Source organism: Globicephala melas, chromosome 18 (assembly GCF_963455315.2).
Source record: "Globicephala melas chromosome 18, mGloMel1.2, whole genome shotgun sequence".
In the NCBI taxonomy this organism is placed as follows: Eukaryota; Metazoa; Chordata; class Mammalia; order Artiodactyla; family Delphinidae; genus Globicephala; species Globicephala melas.
Genome location: NC_083331.1, coordinates 77646001 through 77664626, shown reverse-complemented (window position 1 = coordinate 77664626; position 18626 = coordinate 77646001). Strand labels below are relative to the sequence as shown.

The 18626-nt window shown below is 50.5% G+C and overlaps 1 long non-coding RNA gene across 1 annotated transcript in view; it reads right to left on the bottom strand.

Moving 5' to 3' along the window:
• Nucleotides 1-361: 361 nt before the first annotated feature.
• LOC115853348 (uncharacterized) overlaps nt 362-18626 on the bottom strand; it is a 55086-nt gene continuing 36821 nt past the window's right edge. Inside the window, exon 6 of the long non-coding RNA XR_009559775.1 lies at nt 362-915. This is a non-coding gene — a long non-coding RNA (uncharacterized lncRNA). The remainder of the gene's footprint in view (nt 916-18626) is intronic.

Sequence of the window (18626 nt, the reverse complement as noted above, 5' to 3'; positions counted from 1 at the left end):
AAACTAGCAGTTTAAAAAGCAGAGCAATTACACTTTTATTTAAATGCAAGGAATATGAGCAGGAAGAGAATGAGCAGCCTTGTTTAAATGCATTCTTTTGAATATTTATTAGAAATAATACATGTAGTTAAGCCACTTATCTGATTTCAGTGAATAAGTAAAATGCAAAAGATCAATTTTCATAATTATACCAAAGAAGTCTGTCTTTCATAAAAATCTCATTAATAACACCATTATTACTGAAAAAATATCTCGGTATTATTATTGTTATTCTAATTATCAGCAAAATGCTACTGATAATGTTGTCATAAAATTCCCTTTTAGTATCCTATTAAGAGAGATAGTCTAAGTAGTGGTTTAAGTTAAATCTAGACCCTAAGTGGCATTATGAAAATCTTCTTTGTGTATTTGGTTAAAATACATTGTGTATAATTACAGAAATTACCACGAGTTTGGCAAACAGGACTGTATGTTCACTTATGTCTGTGTAGGGCGCGTGGTCCCTGAGCCCACGGATCCCACACGCAGGCCTCCCAGATGCCTCCGACTTGGAGAGAAGATGGGGCTGTTCTTGGAAGTCATGACATTGAGCATCTTTCCGTGAAACAGTCTTGCTTATTAACCAAGATCGAATATTATTCTGGAGAGTTCACGTATTATTTCTACTTTCGTTCCTTAACGATAATCCACCTGTGCTTCCTGAACAGCCACCTTTAGAAGCAGCTCTTGCTTTTCCTAGTTGGAGAATCCATCGCGACTTTGGCCTGGATGTCGGGGAAACGACTCCACTCCTCTGGGCCTCCGTTTCCATCTCAGGGAAGCGGTACCCTAGAAGCAGGACCTCCACGACGCTTCGATTCCTGACTGTTTAGCTCAACGTCAAACAATGGTTGCCTGAATCTTTGGCAAATATTACTGCAACAAAAAAGACAAAACAAAACAAAAAGCATCTCGAGACTTCTCTTTGTGTAATGAGCTCTATTAAGAAAAAAAGGATTTGAAGCAAAATTAACTCTGCAGTTATTGTTGGGACTTTGTTCCTAGTTCCAAAAAAAAAAAAAAAAAAAAAGATTCAGCAAACTCAAGTGTCTTTGTTTAAGCAGCGTGTTTTCCTCCTAACCTAACCTATTCAACCCAATAATCTCATACACAGGCGATAGATAGCCCCGAAAATGTGCAGGACTGCCTGCATTGTGGAAGTTAAATTTCTCTTCTTACTAGACTTACGAAGACGTGAGCAAGGCCTTTTTGAAAATGATACAGGTGACTGAATAAACAAACCAAATAAACCCTCTTTTTAAAATCGAAGTATAGTTGACTTACAATGTTGTGTTAGTTGCAGGTGTACAGCAAAGTGATCTAGTTATATATACATATATATTTATTTTTTTCAGATTCTCTTCCCTTATAGGTTATTATAAAATGTTGAACAGAGTTCCCTGTGCTGTACAGTAGAACCTTGTGGTTTATCTATTTTATACATAGTGATGTGTATCTGCTAATCCCAAATTCCTAATTTATCCCTCCCCGCCTTTCCCCTTTGGTAAACATAAGTTTGTTTTCCATGTCTGTGGTAAACCCTCTTATTTTAATACCTGTTTGCGAGCATATCTGAATATCTTTGTGCTGCTGCGACTAAAGGTTGTGACTACTTACAGCATTTAAATGGTAAGCCCTACTTAGCAAATTAATGATAACATAGCTCTTTGACCTGGAAGAAGTAATGCTTTTTTGAAAATGTAAATGAGTGGAAGAAGCCACAATAAAATAAAAAGCTTGCTTTTACCTTTAGCTCAAAATTGAAAACCTAAAGAAATTTTGGAAAACGAAAGCACGAGGCCAATCCGGGCCCTGGCCTGCCTCTCGTGATCGTCCGGGGATTATCTCCATCCTTAAGCAGAAGGCCCCCTTGGCCAATGGCTGTGACACCTCCACTCCCCTCTCCAAGGAAGAAGCCCCAGCTCTGCTGCCAGATGGATGCCAGGGCCATCCTCGGGGCACAAGCTGCCCCAGGAGGTGGGCCAGGGGCTTCCCTCATTTCAGTGGGACAGGAGGTTTCAGGTGTAATTCCACACCGTGGAGGGCAACCTGCCACCCAGACAGCCCCCCTCCGGCATCCCCAAAGGACGCCTCTGGCCACTGCCTGTGCACCTCCAAGAACAGACCTGCTGACAGTTGGGGTAGAACGTTCTACCCTAAACCAAGTGAAGTTGCATCTTAACTCTTACCTAGGGATTGTAGCTCAGCCCTTCCAAGCTATAAAAATTCCACCTTTGTTCCTACCTGAGGGACTCAAAACCTCTGAAGACGGTTATTATGATGCTCAAGGTTTTCTGTTTCTTGTGCTAAACTCCCCAGTTGCCGCTCCCGTCTTTGATGTGATCTGGTCTGATGTTCTCACCACATTCAGTGCCCTGCTCTGCAAAGATTCAACTCGTCCCAGTGCCTTGCAGTTTGATCCCATTCAACTGAGTCTCTGCTGTGTGCCAGGCACAATGCACAGTGATGGACTGACTGAGATGGGGGAGGGGGGGAAGGAGAAGAAGGGGAAGGGGAAGGAAGGAAAGGAGGGAGGAGAAAAGCAGAGTTCCTGGCAACAGGATGGGTTCCAGGACAAGGGAAGTTCAGGGTAGAGAAGGATCTTACCTGGAGGAGGGTCCAGGCATCAAGAAAATCTATCTGAGGAAAATTCCCTTAAGCCAGGACCTGGTGATCAGACAAAGGGAAGTGGAGTCTGCTAATCCAGCGGGAGGACAGAGGGCAGAGAGTCCACCCTCCTGGGACGTTCCCTCCAGCTCTGGTGAATTTGCCAACCCGCAGGGCAGGTGAGCAGCTGGGCAGATGTTTGGCCCAAGGGAGCCCAGGAAGGTGCAAGGCAGGCAGGCTGGGCAGAATTAGCTCAGAAACATCAAATTTAAATTAAATTTAGAGGGACTTCCCTGGTGGCACAGTGGTTAAGAATCCGCCTTCCAAAGCAGGGGACGCAGGTTCTATCCCTGGTCAAGGAACTAAGATCCCCCATGCTGCCGGGCTCAACTACAGAGCTCACACCCTGGAGCCCGAGCGCCACAACTGGAGAGAAGCCTGCACGCAGCAACGAAGAGCCCACGAGCCACAGTGAAAGATCCCACATGCCTCAATGAAGACCCCACGTGCCACAACTAAGACACAACGCAGCCACAAAAATAAATTAAATAAAATAAATTTAGAGCATAACCAAAAAAAAAAAAAAAAGAACCCACACATCCCAATTGCCTTGGTGCATATACTTTTACAGCCCTCTCTTTTTTAATTTTTTTTCTTCTTCTTCTTCTTTTTCTCTTTTTTAATTTTTATTTTAGGGGAAATGTATGCTTAGCCTCAAAGAAGTGAAAATTATGGTTCCCAACCCTGAATAAAAAAAGAAGCAGCATCTCCGGCTGCAGTATGAGGGATAATCCGAGTGAACAAATCAGGCTGAGGCAGTGATGGAGAGGTACCGTCAAACTTAAGAGGTATTTGAAATCGTTTTCCTAAAATATTTCTGTAAAACTTTAGCCACGTTATGGGTTAAATGGGCTTTGATAGGCTTACCTGGGACCCTAGTTTCACCGTTTAACGTTATTTCCATGAAAAGTATTCTAAGGTGCTGACAGCTAATGTAGACTCGCACGTGGGGTCCAACCCGTTTGGAAGCTGAGCACTGCGTATACGCCCACGCTGGGAGTGCTCAGAGCGGGAGGGCTCTTCTCCTTGGTACAAGCCAGCTCTCTCTTGGGCCCGGGTCAAGGGCGGATCCTTTCCTCAGCTGACTGAAAACCTCTAAGACAGTTTCCCAGCCTGGAGCTTCGGGACAGAGTCTGTGAACGCTGCACGGGGGCCAGTCGTGGTAAGACCTGAGCTGGTTCCCATGACTCTCAAAGTTAACCAAGAAAAAGGGACAGAAAAGCTAATGCCTGGAGATGGTCTCCCCTCCAAATTTTTTTAAAAGCCCTGATGTTAGTCCAACTAGGAAGGTAGGTCTTGTCTCATCATGGATGTCATCCAGTCTTAAGGAAGAACTCAAGGGTCCAGCCTGTGTGACTGAGATCACGTAGCCTGCAGTGAGGGACCAGGATTTTATTTTTAATTTCCAATCTGCCATGGAATGACACTTTTGTAAAACATAATAAAAACGAATTACTGTAACTGAGCAGGACGCTGTGGGGCTTTCCCAGGAGACACCTCTCTCCGCCATCACCTGCCTCTTGTTTGTAGGAAAGCTTTAGCCTCCTAGGCCTTTTCCAGGTTCCAAAGAGCAAATTCAACTAGAGAAGTGAGAAAACTCAGAACCAAAGGAAAACAGTCAAGCAAAACAAAATAATCATACAAAGTCAAGGACCTGTCGTTCCTCCTCAAGGGCTGTAGATAGTATCCTGAGCCATAGCCTTGAGCCGTTTTGCAGATACTAACTCCCCTGCCCCCCGCAAGGGGAAGACGTTAACTGCATGCTGACCACCAGCACATAGACCCCAGACCGGTTAGAACCAGAGGTTGATGACTGAGATGCCCGAAACTTCCCCACTACCTCACCATCAGTCAGAGAACTGCAGGAGCTGAGCAAGCACCACGTGACCCTCTCCCTTCATTTGCCTTTAAAATCCCTTCCCTGAAAGCCGTTGGGAGCTCGCATCTTTTGAGCATGAGCTGCCCGTTCTCCTTGCTTGGTCCCATGTGGGGAGCCTGCGGCAAACACTGCACTTCCCTTCACCACAACCCGGTGTCAGTAGATTGGCTTTGCTGCGGACCCAAGTTTGGTGTGATAACGTTACTACAAAAGTGAAATAAAAATAACCATCAAGATACGCTCTGATTTTTTTAAATTATGAGACTCAACAGACATAGCGTTACTTGTGAAATTGCTACAGAAGTTCCTAACTTCTCACTCTGCAATGCAGCCCTCTCCTCCCACACACGGTCACACATCTGTGGGTCGGCTGCTCGACCACACTGGGGTTGGAGACAGTGTGGATTCCAACCTGCCTGTAAAACTGGTCCAACAGCCTGACGCGCACTGGACGCGGTGTGGCGCAGTAGTAGTTGGTTTGTTTTCCTTTTGCTGTGTTTCCCAGAAATGGACGTGAAGTTGTGGTCATTTTAGATCCAAAAACCAAGGCTTCAGTGTCCTTCTTCTTTGGGGGTAACATTGTTATTCCTGAAAACAAGCGGTTCCTGGGACATTCAGGGAAAAGGGAGAAAACAGTTGTTTCTTAAGTCACAGAGTGGTCTTCTGAGGGATGAATCAGGAGGTACACACAGTACCGGTGACAGTGCAGATCTCCCCATCCCCGCCGGTGGGCGTGAACCCCTGGGGATGAGGTCACGATTTCATCAGCCACCGAGATGTCTTAGTCGGCCTCACGTCCACCAGTGCGGTTGAAACAGGCCTAGGGAGGCTCTGTTTTCCCTCTTCAGTGGGGCTCCGTTTGTTTTTCTGTTTGTCCAAACACCTACCATGCAGCTCCTGCATCTCAACAGAACCCCGAGAACAGGCTCCCTGGCAACATCATGAACACTGACCGGGTTTCTAGAACCAAGCAGAGATCTGGAATTCTTGCAGCATTTCGCGGGCAGTGGGCAGAGGCTTCCTCCACTGGGGCTGAGCCCGTGTCCTGGGGTGACCCTGGCTCCAGCCTGGCAGCCTCACCTGCTCCTTCCTATGTGGTTACTTGTGACGGGATGTGCGGAATCAATTGGATTTTCTTTTCAAAGGAAGGACCTACTGACAAAAGTGACCCTAATGAGTGTCATTAAGGCAGAAGTGCTGTGCTCTCTGTGGCCACCGAGCCGGCCCTCAGGGCCAGGAAAAGCCCAGTGTCTCCATGGCAACAAGCAGTCAACGTTTAAGTTTTCAGTGTCTGAAGGAGGTAATTACTTTCTTCTTCACATTTATATAGTTTATAATCGCAGTAACGCTGCCCCCACCCCTAGGCTGGACAACTCCGGGGATTAATGAGCACCTGGCCGTTTGCATCTACTTTTTTCCTTAAGGGGCTTTGATTTCCCTTCCGGGTTTTGAACTCCTCTGGTCACTTGCTAACTGCAAGAAGATGTCCTCCGCATGGGTCACGGAGGCCATCCCAGGCTTGGTTTTAAAACAAAGGCAAATGGACCAGCATCTCTTGCTGTGTGGCCCCAGGCTGGTTGGGTAGAGGCTCTGTTTCACTCTCATCCTGTGTGTGTTTATGCAGATGGATTTGGGCGTTTGAGGAGCCATGTGTAAGGATGTGGGTGGCACAACGGGTATGTGCTTTTAGGACCCGTTCTGTTTAATGCCACGGCACTCAGGCTCCATCACTGAGTACAGTTCTCTGTGTTTTACAAATGAAAACAGCAATACCTCCCTCCGCTCACTCACTGTCCATGCAGGGGCTTAAACTTTATTTATAACACAAGAAACATTTATCCATCACCAGCCGGGACATGTGCGCTAGGTGATGCGCGATTACAGAGTTCCTTTTTGTCCTTAATTGGAAATGCATCACGCCTTTGCTATGTACCGACTTCTTCACTTTGGGCTGCGCACAGGATGTGCTTATATAGTCCGTTGAAAGAGACAGGTGTAGACGGGAACTCATGCCACGAAGCACTCTAATGAGGCATCGGTGAGGCACCTTGAGGGCATCTAGATATGCTAGCACCTTTGTCATCTGCAACCACGGCACGGGCAGCAGAGGACAGCACCGTGTACTGAATGTCTGACTGCACAGGTGCTCCTTAAACATCGAAATGAGGAGGCATTTGCCTGCGCTCAGGGCAAACTTCACGGTGTTTAAACAGGCAGCACTTGATACAGAGATCAAGGACGCTGAACAGAGGTAGGAAGCACAAAATTCTCTGCTGTGTGTGAGCACAGGCTTTGCTGTAGCTGGTGGTTTGTGGAGGGGGAGAAATTTGTAACCCCAAAAGGACATCTGCTGTGACTTGGAGATGTGAGGGCCCCTGCTGACCCAGGCCCCGGGTCTGGACATGTCTGGTGAACCCGGTTTGGGTTCGTGTCGCCATCGCTTAGTACCGGAGGATGTTGGATAACACGCTCCTGCTGTAGTGGGTGCTCAGGGGTTTTTAATTTACTCAGTAAAGCCCTCTCTTCGGTTGTAACAGTCCTGAGATCCCAACAGAGTGACGTGCGAGTGATTACATCTGCCGCTTTTACTTTTAACTCCTTCAGTGTGTGTCGTGCGCCATGTGTAAGGTCTTCAAACGGCAATCGTACAAGTGGTCGCTGTCTGTGTCCAGCACGTGTGGCCAGCTGGCCGGCAGTGTGTCTGATGCCCTCATGCTGGAAGGTGGGGCGTGACTCAGCCATGACCTCTGTGTGGCCGTGTGGCTGACGGGACGGGAAGGCCCGGGTCCACCTGTCTCAGCTGGACTTGCTGTACTGCATGCTGATGGCTTTGCCCCTTCCCTTCACCATTCACCAAGGCTCATGGCTCAGAAAGCCACAATGGGAAAGGAAGGGTCTTCGATTCACTGACGCCGGGCGCCCACTCCCTGTGCAGCTGCCCAGCATCCGGCTGCCTCGCCGGCCCAGCCGTCGGTCCCGCCCTCAGCTTGCCCTTCAGGTCAGTCACTTTGTGTCTTCTGTCCCCACCCTGCAGTGAGGAGCCGCAGTCACTGCCGGGCCGCAGCTGCTCGGATGTCTGTCCTCCCAGCTCTCTACACACATGACACCCTCAAGCGCTGTACTCTAGAAGCAGCTCGAACCACCCTCATGTGCTCTTGGCCGGAGAACGGGTCCCTCTGCCACGTAGGAAGCAGGGTTTTGCTTCTTTGACCCACGAGCATTGTCAGGCACCTGCCACATGCCGCGCCTGGTCCCGGGGTGTGAGCCTGTGTTGTCCCCTGCACACGGCAGTCAGACTCCAGGGGCGTCCACGGCAAGTGACACCAAGGCCGTGTCCCCTGCTAGGTGGCCTCTGCAGAGGTGACACTGAAGGCAAGTCCCAGTCGTGGACAGAGCACCCTGGGCTGAGGGACCAGCAAATGCAGAGGCCCAGAGGCTAAGCGAGAGTGAGCCTGGACTGACCAGGGTTAGGGGTGGTGTGGGCAGGACACTGGAGACCGCAGTCAGGGGAGGGTCTCACAAGGGAAGTGTCTTGATGTCACCGGTCATTCTAAAGGTTCTCTGATGCTCTATGGGGACCAGAGGGGACGCAGGCAAGGAGGGAGGGGAGACGAGTGGGGAGGTGATTGGGGAGATGGTGGTGTGGGCAAGTGGGAGGGGGGATGGCGGGATGGCGGGATGGTGGGATGGCGGGATGGAGGGATGGAGGGGGATGGAGGATGGAGGGGGTGGGGGATGGAGGGGGATGGAGGGGGATGGGGGTAGGATGGGGGATGGGGGATGGAGGGATGGAGGTAAGTTGGGAGCCCTGAGTGGGGCGGGTGGAGAAGCACTGACTGGACTCATGCTGGCTGGGCACCATGCTGAGTATCTGGGCCTGTGGGGATCACCAGCCCTGGAAGGAGCAGCTGCACTGTGCTCACCAATAGCGGAGCACTGAACGTGATTTAATCTGATGGTAAAAAGACCCCTGGTGACCTTGCAGTGTTTTGAACAGCAGCTACCACTCTCCTACAGACAACAGAGGGGGCAGTTACTTGCAGTTCTAGAGTGACTCATGCACTAGCTTTTACCCCAATATTCCCCTAACTGCCATGATATACTTTGAAAATGCATGTGGAGGAAATAATGATTAGATGTGGGTCGCTCTCGCTTGACCGAAAAGAATCACATGCAGGGCCCCACCTCCTTTCTGCTCTGGGGGGTTGTCTGCAGATAAGAGCCCTGCCGTCCACTTACCAGCCCTCCTGCAAAGGTGTCCTGGTAAATTTCCGTGGCCCAGTTTCCAAGAACTTAATGAACTTTGTTCCCTCTAACCAAGAGCGGAGCAAGTAAAAGGGGCGCCTTTAGAGGAGCTTTTCTCTCAGCCCAGGTTGTAGGTGAGCTTCTTAATTAATTGAACAATTTGACTGAAGGAGGCAGGAGTTTCTGGTGAGTCTTTCTGCATCGCCTGTGTGTCATCGGGATCACGCTGGTACTTTCTGTTTGGTTTTAACCATTACTCACCTTTTCTCAGTCTCTTATTTTGTGCTATGCCCCCTGCAGACGCCTCACCCACTTCCTTGCAGGTTGTCTGCTGTTAACTAGTGGCTGCCACGAACACAATATTCCTCCCCAATCTCACACCTATGGCTTCACACCCCTTTCCCTCCCCAGATAAAAGAGGGCATTGCAACCTTTATATCTATTCAGGGCCTTATTTACTTCTATTTGTCAAGTGTGTTTTTGTATAGCATGTTCTTCTATTTAAAAGAAAACGTCAGAGAATAAAAGCACATGTTTCAGGCAGGTTTGCTGTCGAGAAATGGGGAAAAGGAATCTATCTGGAGACAAGGAAAAGAGGAAGGAAGGAAGGAAGGGAGCACAGCGGAGCAGCGGGGCGTGGAGGGGCTGAGAAGGGGCCCTCCAGGGCTGGGGCAGCCGAGTGCCGCAGGGAAGAGCCTCTCCATCCAACTTCAGGAAGAACCTGAGGTCCGGCTCAGGGAAACAACTATGAAAGCCGCTGCCCCAGAAGCAGTCATGGCATTGACTCTTCAGGCAGCTGGAAAGAAGGGAGAGTGAAACGGATGGGAAGGCCCCAGCTGCTTGAAGAGCTCGGAGCTCTGTCCTGTCACCTGGCCAGCTGGAGCCCAAGAGGTCTCTTCATCAGGACCCCATTTGGGGCATGGAGACCAAGGGAGCCCTGTGGTCAAAGGGTCAGAGCCCTTTGATGATCCCTTAGATGCCAATCAGCAGCTAACACACCCAAGGGATTGATTACCAAGGGGAGAGGGGAATCTGACCAACACTACGAGCCAACTTGACCTTGACATTCGTAGAGCGTTCCACACAGGACGTTCACCAAGATAGACCACACTGCATGTTGTTAAACAAACCTTAACCATTTTAAAGAATTGAAGTCATAGATATTATATTGTTTGAAATAACGGAATGAAGAAGGAAGTCAATAACAAAAAGATGCCTGGAAAATCCCCAATGTTTTGGATATTAAACAACACATTTCTAAATAACCCATAGGTCAATGAGAAAGTATCAAGGAAACTTAGAAAATATTTATTTGCCTCATAAAAATGAAAACACAAAATATCAGAATTAGAGGGATGTAGCTAGAGCAGTGCTTAGGAAAAAGTAGATTTAAATGTTTACATTTGAAAATAAATCATGTCTCAAATCAAGAAGACTCTAGCTAGAAAAATAAGAACAAACTAAACTGGGTTTAGCAAAGAGTTATTAGATACGACATCAAAAGTATAATCCACAAAGGAAAATTAATAAATTGGTCTTTATCAAAATTAAAAATGTTGTTCTGCCCAGGTCATGCTTGAGAGAATCAAAGTACAAGGTACAGATTAGGAAACATTGTTGTAAATCGCATGTCTGGCAAAGGACTTATATACAGAATATGTAAAGTACTCTCAAAACTCAACAATAAGAAATCAAGCAGCCCGATAATAAAGCTGCCAAAACATTTGAACACATTTTTACCAAAGAAAATATGTGGATGGCAAATAAGCACAGGAAATAAGTGTTCCACAGCATTCGTCATTAGGGAAACGCAAATTAAAGCCACAGCGAGATTCCATTCTCTTTAACAGACTTAGTATTCATAGTAAACAGATTAGAAAATTCAGTTACCAAGTGTCCATGAGGATACGGAACCTGTGGAATTCTCGTGTAAACTGGTTCAGGCATTCTGAAAGACAGTTTAGAAATTTCTTATAAAGAGTCTTATCATAAGAACTGGCAACTACTCCCTTGTATTTGTATTTGCCCAAGTGAAATGAAAACCAGTGTTCACAAAAACAAACAAACAAAAAACGAAAACACTTTTGCAAATGCTTTTAGTAGCTGTTTTGGTAATGGCCCCACACTGCAAAGAACCCACGTGACCCTAGAGTGGGAATGGAGGCTCCAACTGCTTCCTCCAGACAACGGAAACCTAGTCAGCAAACCAACGGGACAAGCTCCCTGGGCTCGCAGCTACACGGGTGACCTCAGCTGTGCGTGCCAAAGTGAAGGAAGCCAGGCCAAAGCCTCCATTCGGTGTGATTCCATTTGTGTGACATCAGTTCTGGAGAAGGCAGAACTATGGGGTCAGAGGACAGAGCAGTGCTTGCCTGTGCTGAATGCAGGATCGGGGGTGACAGCAAAGGGAGTCAGAGAATTTGACGGGGGGCGGAGTGGTAATGATGGGACTGTTTAGTCTTTTAATTGTGGTCGTGGTTACACAGTACTTTGCATTTGTCAAAACTTACAGGGCGTGCATTAAAACCAGTGAATTTTAGTGTGGATGAAGTTTTTAAATGTTTTAATAAAAAGAGTGTATATTAAAAATTGATTTGTTCTTCCCATAAAAAATCTAAACATGATTTAAAAAACAAAACAGAACTAAAACTTAGAAGAAGGGAAAATGCCCCACACCTTATCCAGAGATAACTACAATGGACTTTTTGGTGGATTTCTTCGTATTTTTCTATGGCTGCGTAGTCTTAGTTTTCGATTTTTGTCTTTAGGTTGTCATGGATGTCATCCAGAGTCAGCCTCCTGGAGGCTCGAAGTTCTCTCTCTTTCTAGGATAAGATTGAGGTGTCTCATGTCCCCATCCACCTTGGCCCATCACACCCTTCCTTCACTTTCCGGGCTTCTTTACACAGCGGGTGTTTCTCCCGGTCACATTTGCCCCAGGGTCTTTCTTGACAATAACTCTTCATCCTCTCTCAGCAGCTTGATGTCAAGGGCCAGCCTCAACTTGAACTGCGTTTCCCACAGTGACGTTCCCTTTTTCCCTCTTCCTCCCTGAAGCCAGGCAAACGGGCGCTGTGCGCATGACCTTCTGAAGGTTTGGAGTCCCAGAGCCGTCTTTTTTGGGTATTTCCAACGTTTTCTGGTTTATAATAACACCTCTATAAATACCTGTGGCTCTGAATCGGTATCTAAAAGTCTCCCTTTAGAGTAGACTGTGCACAGCGTAGGGAAGGATTTGAAACTGAACATTGAGTGTCACCTCCTCAAGCATCACTGGCCATTTTTCCCACGAGGAACCTCCCAGCCAAGTCTTCAGATGGCAGCAGCCCCACTGTCGTCTTGACGATGACTCGGGAGAGACCCTGCCCGGAGCCACGGCGTGGAGGGCTTCCCCAGTGGTTGATTCACAGAGCCCGAGGGGACGGGTGTTTGCTGCTCAGTGTGGGGTGGCTTGTTACACAGCGATCGACAGCTAGTGAAGCGCTCAGCAAAGCAGGGCAGCCGGCCATCGGCTGATCTCCTGCGAGCGAGATACTCTCACTTTGGACAATGTGAGATATGAAACGCAAGCTTGGGAGAAAAAGACCCTTCTGCTATGTCCAGTACTGAAATACATGGGAAACTAAGACAATGAAGAAAATGTGACGTGGTAACTAATCAGGTGACTCACGTCATCTCCAGGAGAACGGAAGCCCTCCATTTCAACACCTGCTAACTCCTAGGAAACGGATGAAAGTGTTCAGTACCAAAGTACGCTCTTGGGTTTACAGAAAAGCCTTTATTCTAAGGAGTAGCTAAGGATTATTGTGAACACTCCATTTTGGTTTTAATCGTCATGTTCACTGATATGTATATAAACAGTGAATAATAACCTAAGGGTTGAAAAAGATGACTTTTTTTTTGAAGTCTCTGACTGGATTGAAAGAAAGAAATTATTCCATACATTATGAACCTTGATGTGAAGTTCTCAAATAATGGTGTTGCAGATTAACTAGAGATACTTCCTTGGCAGCTGTCCTGTGGGCACACAGAACCCTGTGGAGAGGAGAGAAGGATGGGCTGTGGCTGGGATGGAAAAGGTGATTCCAGAAGGGAAGAGCTCCGTCCTCTGCACGCTCTTAAAATTCTGTCTTTGTGTCCCAGGTTTCAGCACAGTGCACACTCCGTTTTGTGCGTCAGGGCAGGACCTGTCTCGGTCCCCTGGGGTCTCCAGTGGCCCAAGCTGTGCCCCTGTTCCCAGAAACGACAGGATTCTGAAGACCTGGCTCCGTGTCACTCATGGGACATACAGTCTCCAAACAGGATTACCTGTCTCCCTCCTTCTCCCATGTGATGCTCTCTTCTGTGATCAAAAGTGTTTAAGGAGAGGGGCTTCCCTGGTGGCACAGTGGCTGAGAGTCCGCCTGCCGATGCAGGGGACGCGGGTTCGTGCCCCGGTCCGGGAGGATCCCACATGCCGCGGAGCGGCTGGGCCCGTGAGCCATGGCCGCTGAGCCTGCGCGTCCGGAGCCTGTGCTCCACAACGGGAGAGGCCACAACAGGGAGAGGCCCGCGTACCACAAAAAAAAAAAGAAAAAAAAACTATTCCTGACTGATCTCATAAAATAAAAATTATCTTTAAAAAAAAAAAAAGTGTTTAAGGAGAAAAAGACTCCTGATTTCACTGCACGCACACTCGTGCCCCGTAGAACGGAGCTTGCGGTTTGAAATCTGTACCAAGAAAGCCGTCGTTCGTTATGTTAGTCATTTCTTCCAGATATTCCCCAAATACCTGCAGAACGAGCCTGGTACTTCCTTTCTGCGTCCGCGGGCCTCTCGCTGCTGTGGCCTCTCCCGCTGCGCAGCACAGGCTCCGGGCGCGCAGGCTCAGCGGCCACGGCTCACGATGGTACTTCTTAATTCAAATAACCGAACCCAGCAGTAATTATACTGTATTTCCACGTACCTTGATAAATTGAGCGTGATCACAAAGCAGTTTTATGGCCGTTTTCCCTTAAACAACTGTTTTCATGAAATCTGAAAATGACTATAATTAATCTTTCTATTTGGGAATTTCTGGAACATCCCTGAGTAATTATCTCCAACACCATTTCTCCGAGAACACAATGATGGCTCAGTTTGTTAACGCGAGCCGAGCTGGAGAAGAAGCAAATGCTGCTGATGCCCCAGAAGAGCAACAAGCCGGCGACCGTCTCCGCGTCACGGGCTCCGTTCACGTCACACACGCTGATCCCGTGAACACCCCGCTCGCCCACCTACCGCGCAAAGACGGCGACGTTGGAACCGTCCAGAGCTGCCTCGGTGAGCTTCCGCTGAACACAAAATATCACGTCTCCCTTGGTCAGGAAAACTCTTTGCACCCAGACTCGGAGCTTTTTGGTTCAAGACTTTAAATAGGGGATGTTACAGCTCTTGTCACCAGATCGTCCAGCTACAGACCGGGTGCTGACCAGTCCATACGCATGGCAAGGCCAAGGGCCTTGGGCCTTGTATGAAGGTCACAGGAAGGCCTCACCTTTCTAGGAGTGTGAACCAGCCATACTGTCTACAGCACAGACACCTGCCTCTGCCCTGCACCTCCCAGGAGGGCTCCTTATGCTGGCGTCGTGCAGCCCGTGTCCGTCTGGGTCTAGAGCAACTGTGCTTAAAGCACGACCGGGGCTCCCAGAGGATCCTGCCATCCCATGGGGTGGGGAGAACCATTTATACACTGTTCACGGTCATTTATTTATTCAACCAGTCCTGAAAGATGGTCTTTTTTCTAAAGAATGAAATTCAGGGGTGGTAAAAATAAAAATGTTCACAAGTCGTGCCAGCCAATCCCTGGATCAGCCCCTGACTTTTTTTTTTTTTTTTTTGCAGTACGCGGACCTCTCACTGCTGTGGCCTCTCCCGTTGCGGAGCACAGGCTCCGGATGCACAGGCTCAGCGGCCATGGCTCACGGACCCAGCTGCTCCGCGGCACGTGGGATCTTCCCGGACCGGGGCACGAACCCGTGTCCCCTGCACGAGCAGGTGGACTCTCAACAACTGCACCACCAGGGAAGTCCCAGTCCCTGACTTTGAAAGGGAGAAGCTGGTCTTCGCCGTGTCCAGTTGGAGGCAGGGACACTGGGACCGCGGTGAGGAAGGGGGCAGCCCTCGGCACCCCTGCCCTGAGCTCAGCCCCTGACCGCCTCTGCTCGTTCCCAGCAGTGCTCTGTGGACACCGAGGGGAGCGAACCCCATTCCTGCAGCTATTGGCTTCCTCCTCGCCTGCCCCCCAGCTCTTCCCTCCCCACTCCCACAGCCAAGTCCAGCTCAGGCCGGCACCGTCCTCAGTGCTGAAGACACAAGTCAGAGGCAGGGCTCCTGTCCCAAAGGGGTGAGAGGGACAGAGAAATGGACCCATGATTGCAGTGTTCCGTTACAAACTCGAGCTGGGAAATACCCTCAGGGAGCTTGGAGGAGCCTCTCGGGCCCTGGGGCTGGAGGGGACCGAACGGTCCTGCAGAAGGACACGGGCTCTGGGCCCCGAGCGCCGTGGTGGGGAGATCAGGCAGGGGTGCGGAGCCCACTCCCGGTGGCTGTGCGGGCTGGCGCTGCTCCCCAAAGGCCCCAATGGCGCTGAGTCTTCGCATCCAATTCGCTCGTTTTGAAACGTGTGCGTGAATCTGCGTAGCACCCTGTCTCCTGCCCGGTGGTGCGTTCGCTACGTGAGGAGTGTTTATTTGGCTCCTCGTTTATTATTGTTCATATTCAAGTTCCAAGCATATGATTTCACCCTGAGAGTGCTGAGGGGGGCAGGAGTGAAAGGGGGACAGTCTGTCATCCCCAGCGGGTGCCGTTATCCGAACCAGCCCAGCGGCCTCACTTCCCAACCCCTCTGGGGCCGGGCCACGTGGCCGGCGGCCGCTGGTCTCGCAGCTGTGAGCCAGAGAGCTCCGGGGGTCTGCGGGGGACGCCCCCAGCTGCCGAGCCCATTAAGGCCCCTGAGGTCGTCCCAGCCTCGAGAGCAATCTGGGCACCGGGCAGCGTCGGATTGCCCCCTGACAGCCCCCTGACAGCCCCCTGATTGGGGCTCGTCAGCCCAGCAGGGCTCCAGGAGCTGAGAGTAAAACACGCCTGAGCCTCTGTGTCACCCCAGGGGCATCGCAGGGTCCTGGACCTGAGTGGCAGCGCCAGTGCTGCCTTAGTTTAGAATAATTGCAAGGTGGGATCCAGCTACGCCGATGCGGCTTTGAATCTAATCTCCTCCCGGACTGATTGGCAATCACGCTGCCGTGCGTTGGTCGGTGCAATCAGATCTGAAATCATCTCCATCCCGAACGCTGCCGGCGCCGAGGCCTCTCTTCCTGCGGCCAATGCAGCGGCCTGCCAGCCCGAGAAGCGGGGACGGGGAGGCAGGCTGCAAACTCAGGCCCTGGACCGAGTGCAGCTGAGAGATGACAACGTGGGAGGGTCGGGACCCCAGCTGTAACTGGCTGGGTCCATGGGAAAATGAAAAAAACAAAACAAAACCGAGAAGGAAACTTGAAAATTCAAACCAAGTGGGGAGCTGGGCCCACTGGGTGTTGCTTTTTTTTTTTTTTCCCCGGTCCTCCCACTGTTATGGTCTCTCCCGTTGCGGAGCACAGGCTCCGGACGCGCAGGCGCAGCGGCCATGGCTCACGGGCCCAGTCACGGGCATGACTGGGGGCTGGAGGGGTGGAGGGGTGTCCACTCCCCTGGCTGTGGCCCCGGCTCGCGCCTCTTTATACCACAGCCTGCCCCGGGTTCGTTTGATGACACGGCCTCCTTTGTGCCTTTGGGCCTAGGGGTGAGAAGGGCTCCGGGGTCATGATCCCCGAGACCCACGCCACAAGCCCCAGGCCGTGCTGGCCCCCAGTGCCCCCAGCCCACGGGCTGTTCTCTGGTTGAGGACGTGCCTACCCCCCAGGCGCGTGTGGGGAGGGTGGAGGGTGGGTTCCCCTGCAGGGCTTGTTCACGGGGGAGACTCCGCACCAAAGGAGCGCACACGGGGCCTGCACAGCAGACGGCTCCCTGGGAGCTCTGGACCCAGAAGCCGGAAATCAAAGGTCGGCAGGGCCAGGCCGCCCTGAGGTCCCCGTGGGGGGTCCTTCTGCCTCCTCCTAGCCTCTGGCTCCTGCTGTCCGTTTTCGGCCTCCCTTAGCTCCTAGGCCTGTCCCTCCCATCCCTGCCTCAACTTCCCGAGGCCTCCTCCCTCTCTGCCCTTCTTATAAGGACGTCCTACTCCGGTGTGACCTCATCTCAGCTAAGTGCCTCTGCTACGACCCCATGTCCAAATGAGGTCGCGTTAGAGGTTCTGGGGGTGAGGGCTGCAGCATGTCTTTTAGGGACACAATGCAACCCCTGGTGGGGCTGTCCGGCCAGTCGGCCCTTCCCAAAGCCCGGTCTCCCATTCTTCTGCTCTCTGCACACATCAGGCCTCGGTCACCCAATGCCCAATGCGGTGTGGCCAGAGTGCGGTGTCCTCCCTGTTTCAGGGGTGTTCCTGACCCCCTATCCCATCACCCTTCATTTTCTTTCCCTTCTACTAGGTCACCTCTGTAATCAATCATCCAAACCAGGGGCCTCTTGGCGCTGGAAGCAGGAGGGGCCGGGCAGCAGGCTGGACGCTGGCAGACTCGCCCGCCCGGGCCCTTTCTCTCAGGGACCCACCTTATCAGGACTGTAGCATTTACTGGTTTTTTAATTCATAGGCATGGACAGCTGGCTGCATATTTTTTTCAGAGCATCTGTACTAATTTGGGGAAAAGGTCACATGATTTCTCAACCCCCAAAATGTGAAGGTCGTCACCGTTTTTTCTCACTAATCAGAGTTGAGGGATGACAACATCTCTTTCTCTTCTTCATGTTTTTCCGCAAAGGCCCAGTGGGGCAGGGCAGGGCGGTTGAGAGCGGGACTGGGGCCGCGCCGCCGCACCCGCCACTCACACAGATGGTGCATCAGGTCACACCCGGGACCCGAACAGCCTCCTGGGGCTGCTTTGGAGATTGTGCGAGGTGATCCCGGTGGAGGCGGGGTGTGCCGGCGCCCCCCGGGGCCCTGGCGGGCTGTGTGTGTGACCCGTTAGCCCTTTTTGTGTTCTGTCCTCCCACCAGCTCAATCTGAAGGGAAGAAAATATCCTGTATGGACACACGACCTCTGTACAAATTAAGGATGTGACATAATTTTCTCAAAGTGTGTGTTGACCTTTAAGTCTTGGACATTTCAAGGGCCACTTTAACAAGATTTAAAGTGGAAATAATCAGCCCAGAATAAGGAACATACAGAGAGATTCTCTATAGTTTCATTTTCGTTTCTTTAATTCTTTGAAAAATTGACAGGAAACGACATCTATACATTTAAGCATCAGTTATGTGTTTGTATCTTTATTATCAACTTTTAACTAAAGGCTCATTATAGCGGGAGAAGCACTTTATGTTTTATCAATGTTGGCAAACCAATTTTTGTTTTTAAGAAAAAGTGCCTGGGAAACTATCTTCACCCAACAAGTCTTGTGCGTGTAGCCTGCTTGCCTTTAGCGCACAGGCTGTCCCTTGCCTTTGCTCAGCTACCTCTTCGCTGCCCCGTCCTCCACGGGCATCTTCTGTGGATCCTGGTCATCACGCCGACTCCCCTAAGATGCCCTGGACCCTGGCATCCCAAGGCCCGGCCTCCGTCCCGCCTTCCTCTGCGCGGAACACACGTGAGCTGGCCTCCTCGTGTGGCGTTTAAGTGCTGCCCACCCGCTTCCAGCGCTGCCTGGACTCGCGTTGGCCTGGTCTGCTCACCCCCCAGCAGCTCCTGAT